This window comes from Muntiacus reevesi, chromosome 8, assembly GCF_963930625.1.
Source record: "Muntiacus reevesi chromosome 8, mMunRee1.1, whole genome shotgun sequence".
NCBI classification, from domain to species: Eukaryota; Metazoa; Chordata; class Mammalia; order Artiodactyla; family Cervidae; genus Muntiacus; species Muntiacus reevesi.
This window is the reverse complement of record NC_089256.1, coordinates 37,264,165-37,277,101: the sequence shown is the minus strand read 5'-3', so window position 1 is coordinate 37,277,101 and position 12,937 is coordinate 37,264,165. Positions and strand designations below refer to the sequence as shown.

Here is a 12,937-nt window from a genome sequence, read left to right as displayed (position 1 = left end):
AGGGAAAAACATTCTCTTGTGATGGAATGAAGACTATCCCAAACCTGTCCTAAACTTGTCATAAAACTTCAATTGAGATGACATCTAAATATTTCAGCAAGTTTTTCTGAGATTATGACATCTCTCTATGAAATGTCTTCAGTAAGAGACACTGTCTTTCGGAAGCCCAAGTGTTAAACAAGCCTTCTAGAATCTGAAGAAAGCTCTTCAATAGTTTGTTTCCCTAGACTTCCTGAAAAACAATCATAACAGCAAACAATTTTGTCTATTTGTACATGAGTGTTCTAGACAAAACTCGGTGTTTTAAATGAACATCATGAGAACCATCAGACACCCACCACTTACCATAGCCTTACTCTCACTCCAGTTGCAAGGCTGATGCCCCTTGTCCTAGTGCAATGCTGCCACTGAAAAACTTGTTGATGCTCCTGCTAAATTCATTCTAGGCTCCATCTTGACCTTACAGATCTACATGGGGTAAAGACTTTACTAAGAATATACAATACTGTTAAGTCAGTCACTTAACTTCTTATGAATTTCTGTTGCCTTCTGCCTCTCACATTACTTCTCTCTCATTAACTGTGCAACACCCTGAATTTTGCCACTCTTCTGCCCTTACCAGAAGAAGTGGAACCTCCAAATTGGCTTGCTTCAATTAGGACCTTTCAGTATGTTGCTAAACTTTATTAGAGAGGATTCTCCCATTGAGAATCCTGATATAATATTTGTTGATGGGTTATACTTCAAAATAGAAACTGGAGATGATCACTCTATCACTAATTTCAATCTATCAACATAGTCCTCTACCTGAGAGAAAACTAGTCCAGATGACAGAATTTATAAAAACTTATTATTAGAGATTGTCAACTAGCTGAGGACCAGAGAATAAACACACATACAGATAGCAGGTATGCTTCTGGAGTGGTACATGACATTTCAGAAACAAAAAGGATTTCTCACTTCTGCTGGAATCCCCATCAAAAGTGGACAACTAGTTAAAGAATTTTTAGATGTACTTCAACTTCCCAGTGAGATGGCTATTATAAGTTTGAAGCCCATGGTGCCAGAGATAAAAAGGTCAAATGGAAGTTAAAGGAGATGCTCTAGTAGATTGCTTTGCCAAACCATCAGGCTTAACCAAGGTTATGATACTAACTAAACCCCCAAAGATAAATCTCTGGACTGAGTCAAAGAAGCCATGATCAAATATCCACATCAAAAACCCTGCCTATAATTTGCAAAAGGAAGAATGGAAGAAGGGTGATGCACCTTTCACTTAGATAACCGTTGGGACTCTCAAGATGGCCATTTGACTTCAAATGGATACTAGCTGAATTTCCCCATGACACTACTCATTATCTTATGGTGAGGACAAAATGCTTACTATTTTAAATCAGCATTGGTGGGAAAACTTTAAAAACACAGTTGAGATTATTTTGGGGACATGTGCAACTTGTGAACAATATAATCCTGGAAAAACTGTAAAGGTGGGACATGGCCAGGAACCCTATGAACACCTTCAGATGGATTTTATCCAGCTCCCACTCTCCATGGGATTTATTTATTTTTAGGATGGGTTACAGCATTTCCTTGCTAAAAATATTTGCTGAACATTCTTCATAGTCTCTAAAATGTTGCTTGATTTTGTATTTCAGACTTGGGGTATACCAACTTTTATGTCAACTGACCAAGGCACACAATTTCATGGACCACTATGAAAGAACTTAATAAGGCATCACACTTTCTCAAAAACTATACTATCCTTACCACCCACAGACTTCTGGGAAAGATCAAAGGACTAATGAAATATTCAAATTAAAGTTAGGAAAACTCTCAGAAATCCTTGAGCTCTCTTGGCCAAAATTACTCCAACTAACTCTTTTGTTCATATGTCTTAGAGACACATTGGTTATATCCCTATGAACTGTTAATAGGAAGGCATATACTTTTAGAAATTTCACCCCTGATATTAGATTCTTTTCTGCTGCATGCAGATGTGGCAAAATACTGCAAGGGAGTCAGGTGTTATACCCAGTCCTATGGTGAACTTGATAAGGTAGCTTCCCTTGACACTTACTTCATAGATCAAGGAATTCACATTTCCCCTAAAATCAGGAACAAGACAAGGGTGCCCACTCTCACCACTACTATTCAACATAGTTTTGGAAGTTTTGGCCACAGCAATCAGAGCAGAAAAAGAAATAAAAGGAATCCAGATAGGGAAAGAAGAAGTAAAACTCTCACTGTTTGCAGATGACATGATCCTCTCCATAGAAAACCCTAAAGACTCTACCAGAAAGTTACTAGAGCTAATCAATGAATATAGTAAAGTTGCAGGATATAAAATTAACACACAGAAAGCCCTTGCATTCCTATACACTAACAAGGAGAAAACAGAAAAAGAAACTAAGGAAACAATACCATTCACTGTTGCAACAAAAAGATTAAAATACTTAGGAGTATATCTACCTAAAGAAACAAAAGACCTATATATAGAAAACTATAAAACACTGATGAAAGAAATCAAAGAGGACACAAATACATGGAGAAATGTACCATATTCATAGATTGGAAGAATCAATATTGTGAAAATGAGTATAATACCCAAAGCAATCTATAGATTCAATGCAATCCCTATCAAGCTACCAACGGTATTCGTCACAGAACTAGAACAAATAATTTCACAATTTGTATGGAAATACAAAAAACCTCAAATAGCCAAAGCAATCTTGAGAAAGAAGAATGGAACTGGAGGAATCAACCTGCCTGACTTCAGACTCTACTACAAAGCCACAGTCCTCAAGACAGTATGGTACTGGCACAAAGATAGAAATATAGATCAATGGAATGAAATAGAAAGCCCAGAGATAAATCCACGTACCTATGGACACCTTATCTTCGACAAAGGAGGCAAGGATATACAATGGAAAAAAGACAACCTCTTTTACAAGTGGTGCTGGGAAAACTGGTGAACCACTTGTAAAAGAATGAAACTAGAACACTTTCTAACACCATACACAAAAATAACTCAAAATGGATTAAAGATCTAAATGTAAGACCAGAAACTATAAAACTCCTAGAGGAGAACATAGGCAAAACACTTTCCGACATAAATCACAGCAGGATCCTCTATGACCCACCTCCCAGAATATTGGAAATAAAAGCAAAAATAAACAAATGGGACCTAATGAAACTTAAAAACTTTTGCACAACGAAGGAAACTATAAGCAAGTGAAAAGACAGCTTTCAAAATGGGGGCAAATAATAGCAAATGAAGAAACAGACAAAGGATTAATCTCAAAAATATACAAGCAACTCCTGCAGCTCAATTCCAGAAAAATAAATGACCCAATAAAAAAATGGGCCAAAAAACTAAACAGACATTTCTCCAAAGAAGACATACAGATGACCAACAAACACATGAAAAGATGCTCAACATCACTCATTATCAGAGAAATGCAAATCAAAACCTCAATGAGGTACATTACATGTCAGTCAGAATGACTGCTATCCAAAAGTCTACAAGCAATAAATGCTGGAGAGGGTGTGGAGAAAAGGGAACCCTCTTACACTGTTGGTGGGAATGCAAACTAGTACAGCCACTATGGAGGACAGTGTGGAGATTCCTTAAAAAACTGGAAATAGAACTGCCATGTGACCCAGCAATCCAACTCCTGGGCACACAGACCGAGGAAACCAGATCTGAAAAAGACACACGTACCCCAGTGTTCATCGCAGCACTGTTTATAATAGCCAGGACATGGAGCAACCTAGATGTCCATCAGCAGACAAATGGATAAGAAAGCTGTGGTACATATACACAATGGACTATTACTCAGCCATTAAAAAGAATTCATTTGAATCAGTTCTAATGAGGTGGATGAAACTGGAGTCCATTATACAGAGTGAACTAAGTCAGAAAGAAAAACACCAACACAGTATACTAACGCATATATATGGAATTTAGAAAGATGGTAACGATAATCCGATATGCAAGACAGAAAAAGAGACACAGATGTATAAAACAGACTTTTGGACTCTATGGGAGAAGGTGAGGGTGGGATGATCTGAGAGAATAACATCGAAACATGTATATTATCAAGGTTGAAACAGATCACCAGTCCAGGTTGGATGCATGAGATAAGTGCTCAGGGCTAGTGCACTGGGATGACCCAGAAGGATGGGATGGGGATGGAGGTGGGATGGGGGTTCAGGATGGGGAACACATGCAAATCTCTGGCTGATTCATGTCAATGTATGGCAAAAACCATACAATATTTACAATATTGTAAAGTAATTAGCCTCCAACTAATAAAAATAATTGGGGGGGAAAAAAAGGACTTCCCTGGTGGCTTGGATGGTAAAGTGTCTGTCTACAAATGTGGGAGACCTGGGTTCAATCCCTGGGTCGGGAAGATTCCCTGGAGAAGGAAACGGCAACCCATTCCAATATTCTTGACTAGAAAATCCCATGGATGGGGGAGCTTTGTGCAGGCTACTGTCCATGGGCTCGCAAAGAGTTGGGCATGACTGAGCTACTTCCCTTCCTTCCCTTCCTTCATAGCTTGACTTTTGATAATCATCAACTAAAAAATTTCATCTGTTGGAGGAGACACTGGATAAAAACCTCTCTTGAACCTCAATGGAAGGGACCTTATTAGGTATTGTTAAACAACTGTTGAAATACCTTTCTAGGCCCAAGATGGAGTCACTCTCGCCAAGGGTGTCACATTAGTAAACCAAAACTTAGATAACTTTTTCATCTCTGTAAATGCTCCACTTTACCAGAAATGTAGTATATCTAGTCAGTCAATCCCTAAGTGCAAGCCAGCTCTTGGCCTTCTCACCCAAACATGGTGAACTGTGTGGCCCCAGCTAATCATATTTTCTATTTTTCTCTTTTCTATAGCCAATAAAAGCTTCCTTCCTTCTACTCCATTTTGTAGTTCTTCACAAATAGACTGTCTACTTCATGAAGTGTTATATATAGTTTGTTTGCATTGCCTAAGTTGTCTTCTGTAATCATTTTTAAACAAAAAGTATATTAGTGAAACTTTAGCAAGTCAACTTTTGACTTAACTTTTCACAGCTAAAGAAAAAACTCAGAGTTCATGTAACTGGAAGGCTACTCCAATAGGAACTTCAAGTTAAGGATTGTTACAGATTCTCTAGAAGCAACTGACCTTTGGAAATAGACATTTGACCCAAGACCTTTGGGATAAAGACATGGGCTTGGAAAAATGAACAAATACCAACCAAGACATTACACCAGGACCCTTGTCTAATTCTTGTTTTGTTTTTCACCTGCTTACTGATAATCATTTTCATTCTCTATTACTATGTAGATCACTGATGCTGTCTACCCATAGAGCTCCCTTCTCTCCTCCCCCCCTTTATTATAATTGTTCGATTGGAACATATTCATATTCAGCAACACTCTACTTAGATTGTCCCAAATAGGACCCTCTGTCCTCAACCTTAATGACTGTTGGATACATCATTCATCATTAGACCTTCATGATGAAAATCTATAGTCTACTCTAGTCTCATCAAATGAGGTCATAGAGAATTATAGCCAATGACTATTCCACTTGCACCTACATGGACAAATTACCTTATACACATTAACCTATGTCTCTGCTAGTTTTCCTTCTCCCAGAGAAAGAATCAATTAATAAAGTTTATTGATCAGTCCTGGCTAATTCTAAATTTGAATTCAATAGCCTTTGTAGGGTGACGGGCCAAATACTTGCCACTTGGAAGAGACTAGTAGAGATCTAAATATGTAACTTCTTGGTTTTGATTTTATGTTTTGATAAAGTCTTTTTTTCTTGGATTTTCGTGTGCCCCTTTAGGCTGCTATTTCCTCGCAGACAGAACACATGGCCTCGTTTGCCTCAGACCATGACTTTATGCACTTTAGTAATAGTATTCTAAGACTTGTTTATGCACTATGACTTTAAATCTAGAAACCATCAACGATGGAAATTCTGACACAGATACAAGCTACAAAAGGAGACCACCCTTGATTGTTCAGGTACTGTACCTGACTCATTGGAGAATATGATGGGTCATTGTTTATCCTAACAATCAGAGCAGTCTTCTCAATAGAGAGAATTATACAAGTAGAAAATATTACACAAGAATTATACAAGTAGAAAAGACTATAAGGTGAATTTATCATTAACTTTGGCAGAATTAACTAATGTTTTGATGTAAACTCTACAAGATATATAAATCACTCTCAACTCATTGACATGATCAGTGGTGCACAAATCGCATTTGCTCTAGATCTTGTTTGCTAGTCATGGTGGTATCTGTGACTAGCAGACAATGACCAGATGATATATAACAATAGAACTTGACCCACAATCTCTGTAGCAGTCAGTCCAGGAAGCCAAACCATAACCTCTGCAACAATCTGCCTAGGATTGTCCTGATTTGATCATGTCTCCCAGCTTCCCTATTTTTTGCTCCTCACTGCCAAACCGAGATCTTTATGATTTACAGCCCAGTTTAGGTATTTCTGGGCTTCCCAGGTGGTGCAGTGGTAAAAGAATCCGCTTGCCAATGCAGGAGATGCAGGTTCAATGGCTGGGTCAGGAAGATCCCCTGGAGTAGGAAATGGCTACCCAGGCCAGTATTCTTGCCTGGAAAATTCCATGGACAGAGGATCCTGATGGGCTATAGTCCATGGACTCACAGAGTTGGACACAACTGAACACACAGTGCTCTTAGGCATTTCTATATTTAAAAAATCAGAACATACAAAAAGTGATTCTTCTCAAGGTAGTACTGTAAAAGAGTCTTCCCCATATTAAAAGAAATGACATAAAGAATAGAAGCAGTTGTGGAAACAAAGACTATTGACATGAGAATAAATAGACTATTAATTCAGCATTTGTTATAGAAAGCATCATTTGCATTTGGCAGAGTCTCAGACAACAGGGAGTGAAAAGGTTAATGGTGAAATAACGGGAAGACTTCAGAAATATTCTGATTATAATCTGGGATGCAGAAACTGGAGGTGGGCTAAGCAGAAGTGGGGCTTGTTATGACTTGGGGAGTTTTCTGGCTCATATTTGGACCACCCAGAGAATGCCAGGTAAACAGCTTTCTTGAGGTATAATCGACACACAACAAACTTCACATATTTAAAGCCTACATATCACCTGTTTTATAGACAAAGTATTTAGACTATTTACATTTAATGTAATAATATATATCTATTAACTTGCTATTTTCTATCTCTCATCTGTTATTTCTTTTTTTGCACTTTTCTGACTACTTTTAGATTAATCAACTATTTTTATTATCTGTTTTATATCTTTTTATAGATACCATTTCTGTTAGCTATAATTCTTACTGTTTTAGTGATAGCTTTAGAGTTTATAGCATACATCTTTAACTTATCACAATCTACCTTCAAGTAATTTTATAACACATTGGGAATAGTATAAGTGTCTTACAATAACATACTTCCTCTGACTTTTATGTTATTGTTGCCATGCATTTTACTTATATATATTATAAACCTTACAGTACATTTTTATTATACTTGTTTAAGTAGTCAATTATATATATTTTAAAAATATTATTTATATATTTTTGGCTACACTGAATCTTCCTTGCTGCATGTGGGCTTTCTCACATAGTGGACTTCTCATTGTGGTGGCTTCGCTTGTTGTGAAACAGAGACTCTAGGGCATGCAGGCTTCAGTAACTACAGCATGCAGGCTCAGTAGTTGTGGCACACAGGCTTAGTTGCTCAGAGGCCTGTGGGATCTTCCTGGACCAGGGATCGAACTTGAGTCCCCTGAATTGGCAGGCAGATTCTTAAGTGCTGGCCCACCAGGGAAGTCCAAAGTAGTCAATTATTTTTTAAAAAGATTTAAAGAGTAAGAAAAATAATCTATATATTTACTCCTGTAGCCATTTCCAGTGTAGATTTTCCATTTTCCATTTTCATTGTATAAATCCAGATTTGCATCTGATATCATTTTTCTTCTGCTTGAAGTACCTACTTTAACATTTTTCATAATGTGGGTGGGGGTTTGCTGGTGATAAATTCTATTAGTTATGTGGGGAAGCATTTTTTTCTTCCCTAACTTAAGAAATTTATTTTTGACAGACACAGAATTCTGGGTTAACAGCTTTTTTCTTTTAATACATTAAAAGAATGTTTTAATGTATTGTTTTCTTGCTTGCAACATTTTTAATGAGAAATATGCTGTTATCCTTATTTTTGTTTCTCTGTAATGTCTTCTCTTTGACTGCTTTTAAGATTTTTTTATCACTGGATTTGATTATCATGTACCTTGACGTAACGTTGTTTGTGTTTCTTATGTTCAGATTTTGTTGAGTTTGGAAAGCAGGTTCATGAGTAAAGATGCTGACAGGTGGATTGAATTAGTGATAGGAGCTTATGGACATTTTCTTCATATAGCTTCAGTGTTGTCAATGAAGTAGACAGCAAGGTCACTGGCTGAGACTCAGGACAGAAGAGATATTGGAGCATAAGAGGAAGTATAAAGTTGTCATCTAGGAGGGTAGGAGAATTAATGAAGCAGAGAATTCTGCTTCATTATAATATAATATGATCTTCAGTCATCTTTAAAGGGTCACTTAAAATTTGTGATCATGAATTTAAAGTCAGTATGGCTGAGTGTTTTTCGTCTTCCAGTTTCACCTGCAAGGATATAGGCACTTAGTAAATCCACTGTTGAGTTATCCAGGACTGTGGTTTTGCCAAGTTTACAGGAACTCAGAGAAGGGCAGAGAGTTGAAGATGTATGCAGGGGGATGATTATATTAATTGACCATTGAATAGAACTATATCAAACTTTCTCAACCAGAGCAGAAACTATTAGAAGGCAGTTCTCTGCATCTAGAAGATACTGAACATGTACTTGGTGACCCATGTACAGGTGTGTCCTTTCAGTTGAAAACCAAGAGCTAAAGGAGGTTGCATTATTGGAGCAAATTTACTCTGTTAACCAATGAAATGCTTTGTAAAGATCTTGACATGGGCCAAACAGCTTTTGTTTGTCTTGGCTTCCCCCAATTAGGACAACCTTACTTATATCAAGCTCCCACTGCTCTCTGAACACCAGACATACTGGACTTCTTCCACTCCCTTGCACTTGCCACACACCTTTGCATTTGTGGCTCCCCCTGCAGAAATGCTTTACCCTTCTTTGGTAATTTATTCATCCTTGCTTTTCAGCCCTTCTAGTAATTCAAATAATCCTGTAAATTTAGTATCTAGTTAGTATGCCTAATGTTTAGCACTTGTCACAATTTTAATCTTATCTTTGTATTGTTGATAGTTGTTTCCTATTATACAGTAAGCTTCCTGAGGATAGGGACCCCGTCGTAACCGTCTCTGGCACACTGGTAGGTATTAATAAACATTTTTGAATAAACACAAGTGAAAGCAAGTAAATGTGATATGTGAAGCTTGGGGTGGAGAGCTACATCTTTCTTTTCGAGAATTCACAAGAATCTGACTAATGCTATTACACGCCCATCCTCCAAAGCTTTGCCGGGAACTCTGCTCTGGGCACACCCGGGCAAGGCAGGACACAGAAAATCCTTTTAATCTCCTCAGTTAAATTCAGTTGCTCAGTCGTGTCGGACTCTTCGAGATCTCCTAGTAATCCCCTGGGCTTCCCTTATAGCTCAGTCGGTAAAGAATCTGCCCGCAGTGCAGGAGACCCGGGTTCGATTCCAAGATCGGGAAGATTCCCCCCCCCCCCCCCCAACGCCCCAGAGAAGAAAACGGCAATCCACTCCAGTATTCTGGCCCGGAGAATCCCATAGACAGAGGAGTCTGGCAGGCTACAGTCCATGCGGTCGCAAGAGTCCGACACGACTTAACGACTTTACTACTACTAGTAATCCCCTACTACAAGCCAAACTGAGAGGCGTCTGCGCACTGGTCTTGCCGGATATACGCAAGAGAATGGGGTGGGGCTCCGGTAACCTAGGCGACATCCCGGAAGTGGCGAGCTGAGTTAACTTGTGGCGGGGCGGACGGTTCTGGAGCTTGAGGTTTTAGTCGTGGTGGAGGCAGCTGTCGGGGAACGACAAGGCAGGTTGCAATGATGGGGCGGAGGCGTGCAGCCCCACGGAGTCTTAGGAACCCGGGCTACAGGGCGGGGCGTGTGGTGGTGGCGTCTTCCTCTCTGTTTCCTGGGGTTTCAGGCGTCTGGGTTGAGGATCCTTATTACAAAATGCACCTGCGACTCCATGTGTTTTGCGAGTGCATGTGCCTGTTAGGATGCGTGTCTGGATGTGTTTGTGTCTAGCGCACTACGTGTGAGAGCATCCTGAGAGTGCGCCTGCGCTTTGCTTTCGGTCACTTCCGCATAGAGCTAGAGATTGATGTGCCGTAATGTATTTTTCAAGGAATTTCCGATCACGCAGGAGAAAGATCAACTCCCCAGAGTACTTGGGGACACGGCGGATCGTTTAAGTCGAAAGGGTTTGTCAGGAGGGTCCCCCTGAATGAGTTCTGAAGAGTGAGTGAGAGTTAACCCCGTGGAAAGGGAGTGCAAGTGTGACAGGTGTTCAAAGCTGAGCTTGAGAGGCTGGGACTGTATACGAAGACGAAAGCTTTGTTTTAGGATGTGTGGGAGATGTGAGAGGAGAAAAGACTGCACGGAAAAGTCAGCCAGGCCACCCGGAGCGAGGAAAGGGCCTGAGTGCCAAGCTGAGTTGGATTCCTCTTTGCAGGGGAGAGCTGTTAAAATCTTTTGAGGAAGGTAGTGAAGTGTGGAGAGCTAAACTCCATCTGTATATCTGGGTAGGAATGACTGGAGGGACAGTGTTCGAAAAGAAGTCTTGTTTCCCTTTGATCAGTTTTCCACTATCCAGAGTGGGTAGGATAAATCCCATCATAATTACCCCTGCTTAAAACCTTTCAGTGTTTCCTGAATGTCTTTAGGATTGTGTTCCAATTCCTGTGGGGCTCAGGGCCACGTTCTGGCCTCTGCCTTTCTCTTCGTCCTCTTTCTAACCCTCTCAAATATTTGTTAGTCAAATAGAACCACTCAAACCCTTTGTAAATGCACTCCCCCGCCCCCAACCTGTAGCATTCTTTCCCCCACTTCTAACTTCTATTCATAGTTCTGCTCTCAGCTTAAACGTTTTTAGGGGAGTTGGAGGAGGTGGCCTTTTCTCACTAATTACAGTAAGTTAGGTATTTGTTTGGCACTGAATTTCCTTCCAACATTAGCCTTTTATTGCAATTGCTCATTTAATTGTGGTCTGGCACTCTAAGTTCTGTCAGAGTCCACAGTTATTCTGCTTCCTTGCTGTCTCTGTCGCCTGGCTCTTGGCAGGTGCTTTCAAATACTTGTTGGAGTAATAGATGGATGATGAAGTGGGTGACAGAATGTGTGAAAGGAAAATCAATTAGAAATAATGAGAACCTGTAAAATGCATTCATGGTAGAGATGCAGAAGAGGGGACATGAAAGGGATACTGGAGGGAAAGAATGAATAGATTCTGGTATCTAATTAGCTTTGAGACAGGAAGGTGATGCTAAGGTTTTAAACTGGAGCAACTAGAAGGATGGTAATTCTGTAGTTCAGCATTATTCAGCAGTGTTTACTGACCAAGCCAGTTATATATCAAGAACTAGAGATTGGTGGGGAGGTGGCATGAATGCTAAGCTGTATATTGGCCATATTGTATTTGAGATATTTGGGAGATGTGCGCAGAAGCCAGGTTAGAAACAAGCGTTAGGGGTTTGAGGAAAGGTGTGACTCTTTGATTTGAGGCTCATTTTCACAGTGCATTTGTGTACACAGTGCATTGATAGCTTTGCTCAAGGGTGTAGGTGAGATTGCTGAGGGAAGATGGGAACCGCCTTTTGGTGATCTAGAAAGTAAACTCCATGAGAACTGACACCATATTAAACTCATTTATTATTGTGTCTCTAGTGTCCAGCCAGGGCCTGGCATGTGTAGACTCTCAAAAACAATTCTTGGACCTAGAGAGAGGGTGTCTGATGGAAGGAAGAGAAGACTGACATAGAACTGAGTGAAGATCCTTGATTACATAGAATGTGAAGAGGTCCTACAGAGCCTGTGAAGAAAAAGAGAAAAGAATAGGAGAGAAACCAGGAGGAAGTGTGTCATGGAAGCTAAAAGAGGGGCAAGGTTCCAGGAGTGTGCATCTGTAGAGATGGAAAGGGCCAGAGAAATAGGAAACCAATAGGTCAGAGAATAGGGACCAATAATTTTAGCAATTAGGAAGCTATTAGTTTTTAGATTTTCTCCAAAGAAATCCAACCCAGATTTTCTATGCTAATTTTAATTAATTTCTATGCTAATTTTGTTATTTGACTTGTTAGCCCTGTAAACCATTAGCCTATCTCTGTAGTTTCACATTTTCAGCATGTAACATATAGCTCCTTATGATACCTGGTATCTGTAAGTGGCACAGAATCCCTTTCTTAGACCACAAAGTCTGATCCTTGGTCAATTATTGATGATGTTCAGGAGAATACTTTTCAGCACATAAGTAGTTCCTGTGTTGTAAAAGTTTGAAGTGAACTGGGGCTTGGTAAATCCCAGTGCTGAAACAGGCTTCTCCTTCATGAAGTTGGTTGGTGAAGGGAAAGTCAGAGATGGGACAGCAGCTTCGTTATACTGTGGTGAACTTAACCATTCACAGGCTGGATTTTAGAGTTGGCCAGTGCTTTCATTTTCTGTTGTTCATTTTTCAGTCGCTCAGTCATGTCTGATTCTTCATGACCCCAGCATTCTAGGCTTCCCTGTCCTTCACTATCTTCCAGAGTTTGCTCAAACTCATGTCCTTTGAATTGATGATGCCATGCAACCATCTCATCCTCTGTTACCCCCCCTTCTCCTTCTGCCCTCAGTCTTTCCCAGCATCAGGGTCTTTTCCAGTGAGTCGGCTCTTCACA

At 39.8% G+C, this 12,937-nt stretch overlaps 1 protein-coding gene across 2 annotated transcripts in view; it reads left to right on the top strand.

The window, feature by feature from the left end:
* Positions 1-9,985: 9,985 nt before the first annotated feature.
* Positions 9,986-12,937, top strand: part of SPICE1 (spindle and centriole associated protein 1) — a 58,654-nt gene continuing 55,702 nt past the window's right edge. For both annotated transcript variants that reach the window (XM_065943656.1, XM_065943654.1), the window contains exon 1: positions 9,986-10,093. The gene's annotated coding sequence lies outside the window, so the exon portion shown is untranslated. The remainder of the gene's footprint in view (positions 10,094-12,937) is intronic.